The 15,225-nt window shown below is 43.5% G+C and overlaps 1 long non-coding RNA gene across 1 annotated transcript in view; it reads left to right on the top strand.

Moving 5' to 3' along the window:
• Positions 1-14,579, top strand: part of LOC141276359 (uncharacterized) — a 105,044-nt gene extending 90,465 nt beyond the window's left edge. The window contains exons 4-5 of the long non-coding RNA XR_012325812.1: positions 13,664-13,698; positions 13,848-14,579. This is a non-coding gene — a long non-coding RNA (uncharacterized lncRNA). The remainder of the gene's footprint in view (positions 1-13,663; positions 13,699-13,847) is intronic.
• The last annotated feature ends 646 nt before the right edge of the window (positions 14,580-15,225 follow it).

Below are 15,225 nucleotides of genomic sequence, written 5' to 3' on the forward strand. Positions count from 1 at the left end.
GATGAAGAAGAAGTCTAGTCCGGTTGGAAAAGGACATAGACTTTGGACACGCAGGAAATTGAGGTCTAATTCTAGCTCCCCTGTCTATCAGGTAGGTGAAAACAAGTTAAAATATCTATGTTTCAGAGTCTTTATCTTTAGAGATAATGTTATCTATCTTGCAATACTATTGTGAAGATAAAATCAGATGTGCATGAGCTTCACCTACATAGAAAGAGCATGGTATGCAGTAAGCATCCAATTAATGTAAATTCTCTCTCTTACAAAGCAGCCCATGGGGAAAGGTAAAACCTGTACATGGTTATTGCTCACAATATGCAAAGGATTGATTTAAGACATGGATGAACAGACTTAAGGATTTCTTCACTGAAGTCAAATCTTTGAACTTTGAGAATGGATTTGATTTTTGCAGAGAGCCAAGAAGTATTCAAAGACAAGGCAAGGAAATAAATGGAGTGACTTATCAACGGGGATAAAAATAAATAGGTACAAAAGGATGTGACTATAAAATCATGTCATACAAAGTCAAGTGTTTCACAAGTAAGTACTCTATCAATCTCCGGTTTGGGAGCCAAAAGTGTTCTGAGGATTACTACACCATAAGAATAAGCTTTCCACAAACTCTTGGAAGAAAATACATTCATGTAGATATATACCTTCTGCTCTTTCAAAAAAAAAAAAGTAAAACAATGAAAGAAGTCTAATTTTATTACTATCTGATCACACTTTTTATAATTCCTTGTATCCATTGGAAATGTGCTTTCACATATGCTCATTTGTAACCTGAGGAAACAGAGATTCAGGTAAGTTTTAAGTGACTTGCCCAAGGTCACACAGTTGGTAATTCACTAGGCTGGATTTTGAACCCAAATCATGCTCTTTTCATCATGCTACCTATCTTTTTTTTGTACTCTGGTCAAAAAACATTTCATTTTCAGAACAAAATTAATGTAGTCGATCAACCGATAACACCAGGGAAATTATTTGGGGAAGTAAGTAATGCTACAAATTATTACTTTTCTTCTTATTAATTTTTATTCCCAGTGTTTCAAGCTGAAGATAAATTTAATCTGCAAGCATTCTTAACGAGTGACTTCAGTTTTGTGTAGCCAGGTCTTGGCAGTTGGAAAACACATGCAGTGACATGAGTGAGAGTCTGAGCCCTTATCTCAGGGGTCTCCGGTGGCCTGTGGGCTCAGAGTACAGTGGGAACTGCTTTTCCCACACCTTTTTCTCAAGCATGCAAGTGCACAGAGCTGGGATGGTCCAGCTGCATCCAATTAGACTGCTTCAGACAGGAAGGGAGAGGAGCTACAGAAAACAGTGGAATGCACAGTCTCACTTGCATTCAGCCTCCTCACCCGGGCACGCTGAGCCCTGTTGTGGAGGAAGCCCAGGCTCTGGAATGCAGCGATCTTCACAAGGGGAACATTGTTCTCTGCAGCGGACAGTTCACTGCGCTTTAAGAGTGCCCACACTGTGAGTCAGTGGGGGAAACAGATCTTGGCTCCAAACCAGCTTCACTCTGCCTTTCCTGACCCAGATGCAGAAAAGTCTGGTTTTAAAAACCATGCACCTTTTAAGATCAAATATGGGCTGTCCCTATGTCTAAATATTCTTGTTATTACAAAATATCTAGACCAGATCGAGATGAAATATGGAGCTCTAAGAGAAATGATATTCTCAATTAAGCAGCTGGGTCCATGTGAGGAGACCAGCAGTAGTTTAGAGCAGCGGACACTGGACCATTGGGCTTTCCCAGTTGTCATTGGACCTAAGCAGAAGAAACAACTCTTAGTCAAATTTGGAATTATTGGGTGTTTTTTCCTGCCTTGCCAAAGCCCGTATGTCTCACCAATACAACCTATTGGGCTCATTGTTTGGCATTTTTTGCTGATCTCAGCTCAGGGAGAAGACGTGCGTGGAAAGGCATGCCAAATCATCCTCAAGGCTCAATTTTAGAAGGATAATCTTATTTTCCATTGTACTAGTTAAAGGTACTATTGACTTAGATTGTTAAAGCTTAAAGTTACCCGAATGTAATGACTCCAAGTATATCTCATCAAAACCAACATAAAGGTAATATGTAGTTTTGGGCTAGAGTCCAATATTTAGGTGGTTTCTTCCTTCCCTAGTTGACGTAAATGACGGTGAGACCAAGGCGGCAAATTTACCCTATTGGGAACATTTTAAATGCTTAATCTAAAAAAAAAAAAATTCATAAGTTGGGTATTGTTATCCCTACTATAACAGAAAACTGCTATTCAAAGAGTGCATTGCATACTTTGTTAATTACAAGACCAGTGAACAGTAAAGCTCAAACTTAAGATTTGGGGTTCCTACTAGTTGGTGTATTAATTTTTACATCCCTTGACAAACAAACAAATATCCCTTAATAAGGTCCAGGTAACACTTGAATCAGGGCAGGCTGCCTTCCCAGTCCTGGAAATGTGTCAGTCTATAGATGTGTCCATGTATTTATAGAAGCAGTGGATGGTGACCAGGAGTGATCTAGACAGGCCCTATTCACCATTGATTGGTTAGGTTACCATAGTCAAGGTAGATAACAAAACCTTGGCAAAGTTTTTATAGGGATTAAGTAGGAAAACGTATGTCAGGTGCCCTGCATGGTGCTTGTATGTGGTCAAACCTGAACTTAAGATCCGGAATACATTTCAAAGGGACTCTGAGCTTGGGGAAAACCTCATTCCTTGGCTTTGCGAAGCGCAGGCTCTGGACACGCAGGCTCAGCGGCCATGGCTCACGGACCCAGCCGCTCTGCGGCATGTGGGATCCTCCCAGACCGGGGCACGAACCCGTGTCCCCTGCATCGGCAAGTGGACTCTCAACCACTGTGCCACCAGGGAAGCCCCCTCGGGAGCCTTTTTGTAAACTTTCATCTGGGATGTGTGGAGGTCAGGTATCATCAGGGACCTTTGTCTCTTGTAGCCATGCACAGGGAAGTTGAATTGCAAAGCCTTGTGCCTTTCCTAGTAAGTGGCTACCTCTTCTACCCAAAGGACGCAGAAGACGTTGCCTGAGCTGGCTTCCCTGTTCTGATCCAAAGCCACACACCCCACACTAAACAGGACAGCCTCTCTGCAGAGTGAGGGAGGGTGACCAGAGCCTTGGGGAGGCCCCCACTTGTGGTCTGGCCTCAGTCATAGTTGGTGATATCTGGGGCATGACGTAAGACTGAGTTGTTTGCTTAACTTTTTAGTGAGACTAGTATCTGAGGCTCTGCTTGTATCTTTTTCTGGTCCCTGATGTTTCTGCTACTGGTATCTATTTCTCCTTCCCTCCAGAGCCAGCTACATACAATGGAATGTTTCACGGAGATTCCCTGCACCCCCCTTCCCACTGCCTACTCCCCTGCTGTCTCCCTTCACTCTCCCCACCCTTCTCTACACACTCAGATCTCTAGGATAGGAAAAGTCCTCACTGATGAAAAATGGCATGTTTCTAGCAACCTGACATGCACCCCTTTTCTGGGGTGGAAAGACGCCTAGAGTGGGATATGGTGTGTCCAAGAGCTGTCATCTGACAGAGGGAGAGGAGGGGTGGCAGTGTGTACGCTCAGGTTTCCAGGACTTTCCATGATCTTGTTGCTGCCCTTCTTCTGGCTGGAAGATTCATTTCTTGCCTTGAATACAAGTAGAGTTCTTAGGTCTTAACATGCAGCGATCTCCAAGGCAGGACTATCTGAGCTCCAGGTGCCTTCATCCAATCAGCTGCTCTAAACTCTCTCCGGATGCTTCACAGGCGTCTCAAAATCAGCAAGTCTAAACGTGAATTTATCACTGTCCCATCAAACCGTCCTAGAATCCCATGTTCCCTACAGCCCGAGAATAGACCCATCAAGTGCCCAGCCACCAAAGCCAGAAACTTCCCCTTCCCTCACCCCTTACCCAACTAATCCCTATGCTCCACTGAATCATATATATATCTTGCATATCTCTCCCCTACAGCTGTCTCCACTGCGTATTCTAACCATTATCATGCCAGTACTTCCCTTCATCATCTCTCACTTGGACTATTGAAGCATGTCCACTCACCACAAAAGTTTTCAATCATAACAGCTTCTGGACCCCATTGCTGATCAATTAAGTTACTGGGGGAGGGGTGGAGTCTGGGTATCAGTATCATATTCAAATCTTCTTGGATCATTCTAACTTATAGCCAAGGTTGGAAACCATTGTTTAGTAATGCAAATCTGACCCCGTCTCTCACACCCATGCCTGAGCAGCCTTCTTTCACTCTTACCTGACCTTGAAACAGCATCCTACCTGGGCATGCATCCCGGTCCCCTTTGCCATTTTCTCATGCCATGTCACCAGTAAGCCCATCTCCTGCGTTTTAAACAGGATCGGTCCTCTATTTTGAAAACTGTGCTTGATATCAAATGCCAGTAGTGCAACTGGTCAAGGCTAAATGAATCATGGTCATATTTTATTTTTATTTTTATCTGGGCATCTCCCAGCAGGATGGCGTTTTGGAAAAGCCTAGTCTGGGAGGGAGGATACCTCATTTATTCACTGGATATGTAAACAGCTTTTTGTGTGATCTTGAGTAAGTTGCTATCTCTCTCGCTCTCTTGGCCTCAGTTTCTCCATCTATAAAATGACGGAAGTAGATTCGTTTCTGATATATTTGTTGTAAAATTTTATGATGATCTCCATTAATGTGTATTTCCCTCAGAGCTATGTGTGTTCCTGGAACTTATTTCTTACCTGGAAGCATTTATTTTACTCTGTCATTGAGCTGTTTCACAGCTCAGATTTTTATCATGACTAGTCATTTTTGTCTGTTTTCTAGAAGACTGAGCCTGGTACAAGTCAGTTTAGTTTGATAAATGGGTTAAAAGCCTCATGGTGAGAGAGAAAACAAAATCCCCAAACTTCCACAAGACACTCATGTGACAGGAACAAAGAAACACAGGAAACTCACAATCCCCCACACCCTTCAAAAATGTGACCATAGTAACATCCCCGGCCCTGATAATAAAGAAGTCAGCTCTTCTGGGGTTCCGAGTACACATTGGGACACTAGCTAAATCCTGTGGGCTTTCAGCTCTGAGGCCTGCTGGACCCAGCCCATGCCCCTTGGTTTCCAGTTTGAACAACCAGGCCTTTTCAAATGGAGTACTGAGGCATCAGCATATTTTTACAAAATAACATTCCAATGATGACTTAAGTGTCACCGAATTAGAAACAGATGGTTCACATTCTCTCTTAAATATACATGTTTGAAAATTAAAGCAAAGAATATTTGACATAAGCTTGTGAAGGGTTTTCCCAGTCTTTTAAGGATTAGAGCACCAGCGTGTCATATTTAGTTGAATCCAAAGACCTCAAAATGTGTTCTTCAACCATCAGTTTTCTCACTGGTAGAGATGAGACAAGCTCCCAGTATTCAAACAGATCCGTGTTCTCTCAACCTTGGCTATACATTGGAGTACCCTGGAAAGCTTTGAAAAGCAAAGTGAGGCTTTGGTCCCTCCCCCGGAAATTCTATGGAATTGGTCTGCAATGGGTCCTGGGCATCAGGTATTGTTTAAAGTTTTCCAGGTGATTCCAGTGAACAGCCAAGGTTGGGCATGTCTGTGATAGAGGACTCCAAGGAGCCTGGGCTTTTCAAAACAAAAAGCATTTTTCTTCAAATTCTCTGGATGAATCAGAAGGAAACATAAATTGATATGTACTGTGTCCATGCGAGCTAGAATTATAGGAAAAAATAGATGTTTCAAGATGTCCATAGATAGAAAGTTTGCTTGGGAAGGGAGTCAGTTTTCATCACTTGGACCAAAGGTAGGCACGGAGAGGTCGTAAACGGGATTCTAGCATCAACTTGAAAATAAGTGTTATAGGTAGTATTGCATCCCCTGCAAATTCACATATTGAAATTCTAACTCCCAGCACCTCAGAATGTGATTTTATTTAAAGATAGGTTTTTTTGCAGAATAGTGAATTAAGATGAGGTCATTAGGGTGAGCTCTAATCCAATATGACTAGTTTCTTTATGAAAAAGGGGAAATTTGGACACACAGGCATGTGCACAGGGAGAACATCACGTGAAGATGAAGACTGAGATTGGGGTGTTGCCTCTGCAAGCCAAAGAATGACAAAGATTGCAGCAAATGACCAGAAGCTAAGAGAAAGGCATTCTAATAGAATGCCTAATAGGCTGGGTTCTCCAGAGAAACAGAACCAATAGGAAATATGTGTATATCCTCTATCCACACACGTCTATACATATATACAGATATATGCATATATAAAAGGGTAGTTATTATGAGCAATTGGCTCACACAATTATAGAGGATGAGAAATCCCACAGTCTGCCATCTGCAAGCTGGAGACCCAGGAAAAGCCAGTGGTATAATGTTCAGTCTGAGTCTGAAGGGCTAAGAACCAAGGAAGTCGATGATATAAATCCCAGTCCGGGGGCAGGAGAAAATGAGAGGAGATGTCCCAGCTCAACAGTGAGGCAGAAGAAAAAAAAATGGGGAAGCATCCCTCCTTCCTCCGCCTGTTGTTCTAGTCAGTCCACCCACACTGGGAGGACAATCTGTTTTACTGAGTCCACTGGCTCGAATACAGATCTCATCCCAAGCACCCTCGCAGACACACCCAGAAACAATGTTTAATCTGGGCACCTCCTGGCCCAGTCAAGTTGACACCAAATTAACCATCGCCTGCATGGAACAGATTCTCCCTCACAGACCTTAAAAGGAACCAACCTTACTGACACCTTGATCTTGGACTTCTGACCTCCTGACTGTGAGACCATACATCTCTGTTGTTGAAGCCACCCAGTTTGCTGTACTCTGTTACAGCAGCTCTATGACCTGATACAATAAGCTGGATGGTACTTAAGATTCCTCTCCCACAGAGACTCTCAGAGGAGACAGGATCAAAATGGGAAATAAATCGGCATTAACTGAGCACATACTGTGTGCCCAGCGCTCTGTTAAGCGCTTTGCAAACTCTATCACATCTTAATACTTATACCACGTTTTAATGATTGTTGCAATCATCTTTACTTACAGATGAGAAAACTTAAGAGAAGGTAACTTAGCTAGACGAGCCATCATAAGCAAGAAAAATTAAAAAGGAAAAGGCCATAAGCCCTGGAGTCAGGCAGTTGAAACCAACTGTTAAGAGAGAGCTGCTGGTCTTCCATCTGTAAAGTTAGAATGATACTGTGACAACAGCAATAATAATGCTTAGATCACGTGATGAATGAGAGCATTTGCTTCCTCTGAAGGGACTGACACGGGCAGGAAGTCAGTAAGAGTCAGCCTCTGCCTTTCTTCCCAAAGCCAGGCGGCTAGCGGTCGAGCAGAGACAGAATTGTAGCCTGGGAAGCAGTGCTGTCTGAAGGCTCCCTTAAGCAGGCAGAGTCATACCTGAGAGGGCTTAGTATAGTTAAAAATAAACAAATTAAATTAAATAGGGTCGTGCAGTGAAGGACAGGACAGCCAGGGGAGGGAGATCTACCTTGTACCAGCCACAGATGCTATTGCCTTTGGATTCTGAACAAATTTTAATTTTTTTCCAGAAGAAAAGAAGAGGCAGGATATCAAAGAAAAACAGTTCTAAAGACCCTTCCACCTTCCTTTGGGGAACCATAAACCAAAGCCTGCTAACCACAGCCGAGGGAATGGTTAGTTCACACCTGGGACCAGGCCTGGAGACAGCCCTGGAGCCTCTGCCCTGACCCGCCGCAGGCGCTGTTCTTTGGCTGTCACTTTCCCGCACAAACACAACCGAGCACGTTGCCCAGGAGAGACACAGCAAGGCCAGATGGGGGCCCCACAATGCACCACGATCACCATGATCGGCATATGCTGTTTTGCCTTGTTGCACAAGACTTATTTTCATTTCCTTTGGCCTCTTCTGCTGACTGGTCAGGGGTGGGTGAAAGGAGGGAGTGGCGCCTGGCACTTACTAAAAAGAGAATTGCAGTCCCCAAGCAGATGGAAGTATCTGCTTTGCACAGGATGGTGGCTTTGAAGTCTTCCTGAACTTGGAACCATGGGAAACGAGGGAGAGAGGCGATCACTCACTGCTCTGTTTCACAGCTGGAAAGTGGGGCTCCGAGAAAGGAAATGTATCTGCTTAATTGCACACAGAGAACTTCAAACGGTTGGGATGAGAATTATCCAAGGCTCTTGAGTCTACTGCAGTGATTGTCCCAATTCCTCAGAGTCATATGTTTGCCTTCCATGGCTTTGCCCACACTGGCCCCTCCGTCTGGAATGCCTCTCTCCTGGTGCTGTGGTGTGCCCTAAAAGCCTCAGCTCAGTCCTTATCCCCTCCAGGAAGTCTTCCCTGACCCATACGCCTGTTCCAGTTTGCGTGATGGGCCCATTCTCTGGGCCCTCATAGCATTTATCTCACTGTCCTGTAATTGTGGCCCCCAAATTCTCTCCATCCCCTGGAAAGCAGCTCTTTGAGTGCAGGGCCCAGGGTACAACAGAGCATGGCACGGGGTCAGTGTTTGGCCATGTGTGTTGAACTAGATGTCCCTGTCCTGGCCCACCTGGCTCGCCTGCCAGAGAGTCCCTTTGGAGCTTTGGGAATGTTGTGGTCAACTAGGATTTGTGAGGTTGCCTTACCTCTAAAGAAAAAGAAATCCTGCTTTAACTCCAAAGATAAATTAATTCAAGGGCTCAGGAATGGGCTTCAACTTAGAATCAGATGGCAGTTTCCCAAGGAATGTTTGTACTCTAGGTAGGATTGGCTTGTATACAATTACAGCACAGAGTTTCCCATGCAGCCTCCTTCAGAAGCCTTCAAAGGCCCCTCGGATCTCCTGTGATTTCTGTTGTGTTAAGGCGTCAATGTCTCTTTTTAGACAGAAGTGCTCTCTGAGTTGGGAAATCCAAGGAGTTAGTGCCCTGAGTTGAATTAGTATGCACCATTAGCAGGTATAAGAAGCTGAGGGAAGGGAACACTGAATGTTAAGTAGGAAAAGCCATTGAAATTGCGAGGTAAAAGAGAAAGGTAACACCACATGACTCATCCATGAAATTGTGCAAATGCGTCCCATGGAAGGTAAGAGAATTCTCTAAGTCACTGATTTTCAAACTTGGCTTGCCTGTTAGATTCACTTGTGAAAATTTTCAAAAAGGTTCATGCCTGGGATGTACCCTAGACGTTGAAATAGACTTTGCGGGGGTGAAGCCCAGGCATCAGTATTTGTGAAAACTGGTCCAAATCATTTTAATGTGCAGGCCAAGGGGAGAACCATTGATGCGGATCCTCGATTTGGTGATGATGGGAGGACCCACCTACCTTTCAGTGGGAGTTCAGGACCATTTACTGTGATTGTGGAAAAACAATATGAGATTTCCCTCTTACATTTTTAAGTGCACGATACAGCGCTGTTAACTGTGGACACAGTATTGCACAGCAGGGTTCTAATTGTGCTCATCTTGTATAACTGAGACCTTATACCCTAGCAGCTGGCAACCATGATTCTACTGTGTCTGCTTCTATATGTTTGATTATTTTAGAAACATCATAAAAGTAGAATCACATAGTATTTGCCTTTTTGTGACTGGTTTATTTTATTTAGCGTAATGTCCTCCAGGTTTATCCATGTTATTTCATACGGCAGAATTGCCTTCTTTTTCAAGGATAAATAATATTCCTTTGAAGGTTGGTGTGTGTGTGTGGTGTACGTATACATCACATTTTCTTCATCCATTCATTGATTAGGTTGTTTCCATATCTTGACTATTGTAAATAGTGCTCCGGAGAACGTGGGAGTACAAATATCTCTTTGAGATCTTGATTTTAATTCTTTTGGATATATATCCAGAAGCGGGATTGCTGAATTGCATGGTAGTTCTAATTTAATTTTTTAAGGAACCTCTATACTATTTTCCACTGTGGTTGCACAATTTTACATCCCCACCAACAGTGTATAAGAATTCCAATTTGTCCACATCCTTGCCAGTACTTACCGTTTTTCTTTCTTTATTTTTTTAAGAATAGCCATTCTGACAGGTGTGAGGCAATATTTCATTGTTGATTTGCATCTGATGATTAGTGATGTTGAATATCATTTCATATACGTGTTGGCCATTTGGATTTCTCCTGAAATTGGACCATTATCTCACACGAATATCAACTCAAATGAATTAAAGATTTAAACATAAGACCTGAAACTGTAAAACTCCTAGACAAAAACAGGGGAAAATCTTCAAGACATTAGTCTAGGCAATGATTCTTGGATATGACACCAAAAGTACAAGCAAGGAAAGTGAATATATCAGACTACATTACACTAAGAAGCTTCTGCACAGCAAAGGAAAAGGTCAACACAGTGGATGGGAAACATGGAACAGGAGAGTATATTTGTAAACCATATATCTGATAAGGGGTTAATATCCAAAATATATAAGGAACTCCTACAACTCAATAGCAAGTAATAATAATAACAATTGAATTAAAAAATGGACAGAGAGATTGAACAGGATTTAAACTTACGTTCAAACTTTTGAATTGATGGACCTCTGGGTCTGCACCCATTGTGAGCACCTTGTTGACGGGATTTAGGTTGACTGAGGTTTTGGAATCTGCCCACCTCTCCATGCCAGCATCCTTCCTAGAGAGCAGTGCTGCAGCCTCCCCTGACCACCCATGCTCCCCTTGCTCATACTGGTTTGCCATGCAGAGAACGGACCCTTCCAGGAGTCAGCCAAGCCCATGCCATTCCCCACCATCTTTCAGCGTAAGGACTCAAAACTGTAGGAAACTTGGGCTGTTTATGGCCTCATTCAGATTCTCTTAAGTTTAGCATAATTGATGACAGGGGACACTTTTCACTCATCTTTGGAGACAGCATATAGGTGAGCTGAGATAGCAGAGACTTTGGAACCAAACGTACCTGTCTTTAGGGCTCAGCTCCAAAATCTCCTGGCCAAGCAACCTTGTCAGTTCCACCTAGGAATCTGAGTGTCAATTTCCTTTTCTGTAAAATGCAGACCCTAGCACTTGTCTCAAATCATGATAGGGAGAATTTCAAAGTAAGAGCATTTGCTATTTAGTAAGTTCTCCACGTAAGTGAGATCCCTTCCCTCACCCCTTTGCCTTGTACCTGTGGCCACCACAGTTCAGACACATTGCAGATGATGAGATAAGGGGCTGCTTTGAACACAGATACATAAATTAATTGATTCCAAGTGTGTCGTGATCCACAAACACAACATAAGCCTCTCAGGCTTCGTTGTTGAATAATAAATGGATTTTAAAAGTCCTATATTATGGGGTTTTAATTCATCGTTTATTGGGGACTTTCCTATAGAATGTGAAATCCTGTTAGGATGCCTACACAGAATGAAAACACCAATTACCCTGATATACAGACCCAGTCCCCACCGAAAGCACGGGGTACAAAAGGAGCCCGTCAATGAAGCATTGTTAGACCGGTCCTGTCAGGAAATGCTCGTCCATGGAGTAGGCCCTGCGGTTTCCTCCCCTGAGGCCTTTTCCTGCAGACGGCAAGTCTGGGGCTTTGTCACAGCAACGCCCTCTTATAGGGTCGCCCTCTAGCGCCAGGTCTGCCACGCCCTCACTCATTTTACGTTAATCCTCACCACCTCCATTCACCCTCTTTTACCAGTGAGGAAACTGAGACCCAGAGAGGTAACGTGATGCCCCAAACACTTGTGGACCTCACACCAACGTCCTCGCCACCATCTTATCTTCCTTTAAAAGCCTAAGACAGAATCTTCTAAGGCAGAGGAGGGGATGAATCATGGTCTTGCTTTCAGGCCCAGCCTGGATCTACAGGCTGCATGGATTCAAAACTCCACGTCATGAGGAAATACAGGCAAATCCTTTCACGTTGAGATTTTTGAAGGAGCCTCAGAAAGATGCAGGAGAGCCGGAGGCACATGCAGATAGATCAAAGAATATAGTGAAAATGCATTTGAACACAATCGTTTCAGGCAGCATTTTCTGATTTCTCTGGGACGGATACCTGATGACAAGGATAACAGAGCTCTTTAGAATCTTGGGCCAAATCTTGCTCCAGGGAAAGAAGGCTTCCCAGCTTGCAAGCCAGAGGTGAGACAGATTGTCTGCAACCTGCAACCTCACGTTTTAAAATGTTGCAGTGGAGACCTTCAAAATGCACCAGACCTTCGAAATGATGTTTCACAGAAAGTTTCAGCGACGTGGGCAATTTCGTACATTAGAGCTCATATCATTTGTTCTTTTAGCTGTGGCCATAGTGATCTTAGTTTTGTTCTGTGTACCTGCTGTGCACTGTGCTCTTTCCTGGCCCTACTCATAGGCTGCTTCTCTTCCAACCAACCCCCCTTTATTCTACTAACTCCTATTTGTCCTCTGTTTTCATTTCCCGTATTCTTCCTTCCAACACCCTCAAGAGCTTCGATCAGGTTCATTTCTGTAATTGCTTTGTCTGATTCTACCTGCCTTGCTAAGTTTTGTTCTCTTCCCCCCCAGGATCTAGCATATGCCTGAAACAGTAGAAACTTAGGCACGTTGAATGAAGGAATGAATGTTAAATTTTCAGAGTAAGATGTAAATGGTGTGTGTACACCTGCATTATATAATCTTCTCTCAACAAAACGTTTTATGGGCCCTCACACATAGAAAACACAGGCTATAAATATTTACCACTAGGGTCTGGGATTATAGGTATATTTTCCCTTATTTTTAGTCTATATCACTTGTATTTTCTACAATAAGCACATGTGATTTTTATAATCCGGTAATAAAAATCAAAATAATTGCCTTAAGACTTGGTGAAGAATACAAAGCAATACATATATCGTGTTCTTCCCGTAAAGCTATTTATATAAAATGTGTATTTCTATTTGCGGAAAAATAATCATAGTTATTTACATAATCACCGCAATGCTTCATAGCTTTCGAGGTAGTTTTAATCCACCCCCTTATCGAACATTCAACAACCCTTGACATAACTAGCAGAGAGGTTTGCTTTTCACTTTGCAGACAAGGGTACAGAGGCCCCAGTCATGTGCGGTATGAAAAGAGGTGGGGCCCCGGCACCTTGAGTTAAGCGCCCACTTGGGAAGGGCATCTGAGTTCTCTTGGCCTCAGTTTCCTCATCAGTCAAGCTGAGAGAGAAGCACCAATCAGAGAATCAAAGCACCATGGTGGAGTCACCACCTGCACACAGAAGATGCTCCCAAACCTCTCTGACTCACCTGGGGTTTGTCACCTGTGCAGACGAGGAGCTGGTTTGCAACTCAGGCTTGGCTGTATCTTTTCCATACATGATGCTGTTGATTGAGCGTAAGCCACCACCGCCGCCTTAGGGTATAACTTACAGGAGCCTACTCACAGTGATGAAGGGATGGGATGTATCTAGAAGAGGAACGGCCTTTGTCTCTCTAGGAAGGCAGTGGTTCTGCCTGCCGTGGGTTGAGTAGTGTGTCATGTCAGCAGATCCGAGCATGCTGCCTCCTCCTTCCAGCATGTTCCTGGGGCAGTATTGCTTGTGCCATCTTGGTGTCACTGTGGAGGTATCCAAGCCAGAGCCTGGGAACTCCTATGCCTGCGGAACCAGCAGCTGGAGGAGGGTCAAGGCTGCGGGTGTGGCTGAGATTGCGGAGCCATCATGAGGCAGTCAAGTGACGAGGATAACTTTTCTTCCACAGATGCCTCGACCAGAGCAGTCGTCGCCCTGGACCAGGTACCATCTAATGATCTGTCTCTATCCATGCGAGTTCCTCAACCCAGCCATATATTTCGTTAAATGACCTTTCATGAGCTGTCTTGTGTATAGAAGACTCTCTGCCATGCTGGAGAAATAGAAATAAAAAGCAGGGTCTATCTTTACAGATCTTTGCATCCCCAGCCTCAAGCAGCATGCATGGTACCCAGTAAACCCTCAGTAGACTGTGAGAAGTGAACGGATGCACATGCAAGAGACGCCTCCCAACGGCTGACCCACTGCATTTAGAGATCCCTGTGCCGTCAGTTCTGAATTCATATTTTAAAGAATCTGGGGAAGATGCCCAGTCTGAAGGTCTTCAACAATTGCACTTGAGCTCTTTGAAATGTCTCTTTAGGGTGGATTCCTGGGCCTGTGACCTGTCCAGTCTTATAAGATCCCGCCCTTAGAAAGGTCCCAGGCTTGGTTTAATTATCTTTTGTCACCCTTTTGAAATTCTTAACAGCTTTTGAATAAAGGCTGCACATTTGCCCTGGGCCTTGCAAATCATGTATTTAGTTCTGTCTCTTCTTTCTCCAAAAAAGACTCACGACACTGGAGGACTTTTTTCAATATTAAATAACTTAGACAAAACAACATGCTGAGGAACGAAGTCGGGCCGAATCAGAAACATGTGTTAACGTTGACTCCTGAGCTTAAGAAAATGAAGATGAAAGAGGCATCTGTGTGATTAGCTGAACTTCAGCCGCTTGAAGTTCAGCTGATCAGCAAACGTTTGAAAAAATTCAAAAACCTTGCTACAAAGAAGTTCTTCTGTTGTTTCTCTATCTCTCTGGCCTTAGATTCTGAAAACCTTACCCCAGTGACTTCCATCTATGAAGTGAGTATGCTCCTTATACCTCGGCTGGAGAAGTTTGTTCATTTATTTTTACAATTTTAAAAATTTTATCGAAGTACAGTTGATTTACAATGTTGTGTTAATTTCTGATGTACTGCAAAGTGATTCCGTTATATAATAGATATATATACTCTTTTTTATATTCTTTTCCATTATGGTTTATCACGGATATTGAATATAGTTCCCTGTGCTATACAGTAGGACCTTGTTTTTTATCCAGCCTATATGTTATTTTACAATTTTTAAGGGGTAATTTCCATTTACAGTTATTACAAAATATTGGCTATATTCCGTGTCCTACAATACAACCTCGAGCCTGTTCATAAATAAATACATTTGTCAGAGGATGTAGAGCTGTTAAATAACACAGTAACCTATGGACCAGGATACGGAGCAGCATGAAGTCACTCCACATGCCTTGCTCCTCATTTCCCCAGGGCACACACACCAGCTCTGCGGCCATGGAAGAAAGATCGGTTCTGGGGTCACCCTGAGTGAAGTGGTTTGCTTAAGGTGCACTTCCTGCTGAGAATCTGAGAGCCAGGACCTGGGTCAGGCAGGCTTGAGGCACTTCGTCATCCTGAGAAAACTGCTTCACTTCCTCAGGTCCTCATGCTCCTGATTGGCCAGTGCAAACACGAACACCC

This window comes from Tursiops truncatus, chromosome 14 (genome assembly GCF_011762595.2).
Source record: "Tursiops truncatus isolate mTurTru1 chromosome 14, mTurTru1.mat.Y, whole genome shotgun sequence".
Lineage (NCBI taxonomy): Eukaryota > Metazoa > Chordata > Mammalia > Artiodactyla > Delphinidae > Tursiops > Tursiops truncatus.